The sequence below is a fragment of the Propithecus coquereli genome, unplaced genomic scaffold (assembly GCF_000956105.1).
Source record: "Propithecus coquereli isolate 6110/MARCELLA unplaced genomic scaffold, Pcoq_1.0 Scaffold151, whole genome shotgun sequence".
NCBI lineage: Eukaryota > Metazoa > Chordata > Mammalia > Primates > Indriidae > Propithecus > Propithecus coquereli.
In genome coordinates, this window is record NW_012139525.1 from 1392814 (window position 1) to 1396091 (window position 3278).

Genomic DNA, 3278 nt, shown 5'->3' on the forward strand with positions numbered 1-3278 from the left:
CTGTTCAATAAATGGTGCTGGGAAAATTGGATAGCCACATGTAGAAGAATGAAACAAGATCTACACCTCTCACCTCTTACAAAAATCAACTCATGATGGAAAACAGACTTAAACCTAAGGCATGAAACCATAAGAATTCTAAAAGAAAATGTTAGAAAAACTCTTATAGCCATTAGCCTAGGCAAAGAATTTATAAAGAAGACCCTAAAAGCAATCACAGAAACAACAAAAATAAATAAATGGGACTTGATCAAATTAAAAAGCTTCTGAACAGGCAAGGAAACAATCATTAGAGTGAATAGACAACCTACAGAATGGGAAAAAATATTTGTATGCTACACATCTGATAAAGGGCTGATAACTAGAATCTATAAAGAACTCAAGCAAATCAGCAACAAAAAATCAAACTACCCCATAAAAAAGTGGGCAAAAGACATGAAAAGAAGCTTTTCAAAAGAAGGTAGACTAATGACCAATAAACACATGAAAAAACGCTCAACATCTCTAATCATCAGGGAAATGCAAATCAAAACCACAAGGAGATACCATGTAACTCCAATGAGAATGATATTTATCAAAAAGTCCCAAAACAACAAATATTGGCATGAATGCAGAGAGATAGGAACACATACAGTGCTGGGGGACTGTGAACTCACACAACCTCTAAAGAAAACAGTATGGAGATACTTCAAAGAACTAAAAGTAGAACAACCATTTTATCCAGCAATCCTTACTGGGTATTTACCCAAAGGAAAAAAAAGACATTTCATAAAAAAGACACCTGCACTCAAATGTTTACAGCAGCACAATTTATGATTGCAAAGATGTGGAAACAACCCAAGTGCCCATCAATACATGAGTGGATTAAAAAAATGTGTCATATATATACTATGGAGTCCTACTCAGACATAAAAAAAAATGGTGAACTAATATCTCTTGTATTATCCTGGATGGAGGTAGAGCCCATTCTTCTAAGCAAAATATCACAAGAATGGAAAAACAAATACCACGTGTACTCATCTTTAAATTGGAACTAATCGATCAACACCTATGTGCACATATGGATAATAACATTCATCAGAAATCAAGCATGTGGGAGGGCAGAGGAGGGGACGAGTAAAATCACACCTAATAGGTACAATGCACACTATCTTGGGATGGACACAGTACAAAAGCAATTTATGTAAACGAATCATTTGTAACCTCATAATATTCTCAAATAATAAAAAAAAATAATTGGTGGCATCCATTTGGTAGTACAAGAAGACACAGCCTCTTTGCAATGGCCCAAAAAATAGTACTAAAAAATCAAAAACCTTTAGTAAACAGATATGGATTTTACTAAAATATGCTCTAAATTAATAACAATAGAAAATTTATTATCATTTTAAACTGTGAATTTTTAAATAACTTCCAAAATTCAATTCCAACAATAGCATTTTTAGATTTTCTTACAGTTTAATATTATTCATAGTACTGATATTTTGGGATATTTCTCTCTGATATAAAATACTACATATTCTCTTTAAAAAAAGAATTCTAGGTTAATTGTTTTTAAGTTGATAAATGTTATTCTACTTTCAATAATTATTTCAAGAGTATTATTGATTAATGCTAAAGACATGTAAGTCCTAAATAATGGATATTTTAAAAATACTAATAACTTTGAATGCAGTGCCCATGGCAGCCGTCTGTTAACAAGACTGTTCTCATATAGACAACATTCAGATAAAGCAGGTAAATGTTATCATTTGTATTCCTCTCTCTCTAATGTTCTCCCTTATCATATATTTTTATACATAGAAATAAGAGTCCTGCCCTTACTCACTTGTTCAACTTTGCACATATTTCTATAATCTCTCAGCTTAAGCTTCTCATCTCTAAAATGTGTCTCCTATTTAACTCACTTGGCTGTAGTAACCACCAAATAATATAATAGAAGCTATTTGGTTACATCGCCAGAGACTCTAAACCTGGTTGTATCCAAGAAAGGCAATGATAGGTTCTTAGAGTGCTCTGTGTGAGCAGATCTTTTGATTCCCCAGAGAAGAGCATCTATAAGGTATCTTTTATCTCTAAAAAATGAGCGTTTCTCATAGGATTTTACTAGTCTTAAAGAAAAACCTTTCTACCAGAAACAAGAATTGACAAATGTGACATAGAATCCTATCTTGTTACAGTATAGGAATATAAACTAAAGGATAAAATAGACTATAGAATTCATACAACTTAGGATCTCATATGTTATATCAAAATAGAAGCTAATGAAAAAATACTATATTCTCAAGGACTTATCACATGCCAGCTAATTAATGTAATCTAATTTCACCCTCAAACAAATAAAAAGCATAAAGATATGATTATTAGTCCATTTTTGCACATGACAAAATTGAGGCCCAAAGTGGTTAAGAATTTGCTCATGAAAACAGTTTATAAGTGGTGGATTATGATGCAAACACTTGTTCCCATTATCCAGAGTCTGCACTCTTGTACTTTCTATAATGGACTTAATAATTCACACTTCAATGTAGAAACACAAAACAAAACAAGATAGAAGTAAGATTCAGGATACATGCCATCAACTATGTATGTGTAATATCCACTTATCAATGAGTGAAAGTGAGATTCTCTCACTGATAGGAATAAAAGAGTCCTAGAAGGAATCTTTTCATCCCCAAGAAATCTGGGGATGAAATTGAGGTAATTTGTCCCCCTGATGATCAAGACAAAGAAAAAGTATTTTAGACATGAAAATATAGTTTAAAAGGCGCATGGTCAATGCTGGACTGCAAAGAAATTTGAGTACAGTTGAGAATAATGAACTAGATCTAAACAACAACAACAAAAAAATTAGCATTGGGTAAATTTAAACAACGAGTTTGGGATTGCGAGAGGACAGGTCCCCAGACCTGTCCTTTACCCTTCTTTAGCTTGTAGATCTCAGGATAATTGAATGTCTTGGAAATGGAACATTCTGAGATAAAGGCAGACTATCCTGAATAGTCAGGCTCTGTTCCTGTTTCTCCTTGAACAAGATGTCCTCCAACACTTCAGCTCTGTGATTCTAGTGACCCCAGAGTATAAAACCCAAGGCAGAATGCTTTGGGGGTCTCTCAGCTGTGGTGCAACACAGGGCACATGGAGGTGAGCCTCCTTCTGCCCTGAGCAGCTTTCCTGAGCCTTCGAACACTAGCTTGCCATGAATGCTAGGCTTCTGTTGTACCTTGCTGCCTATCTGTGAGTAATAAAGTTGCTTCGCTTAACTTGCTATGTGAGTG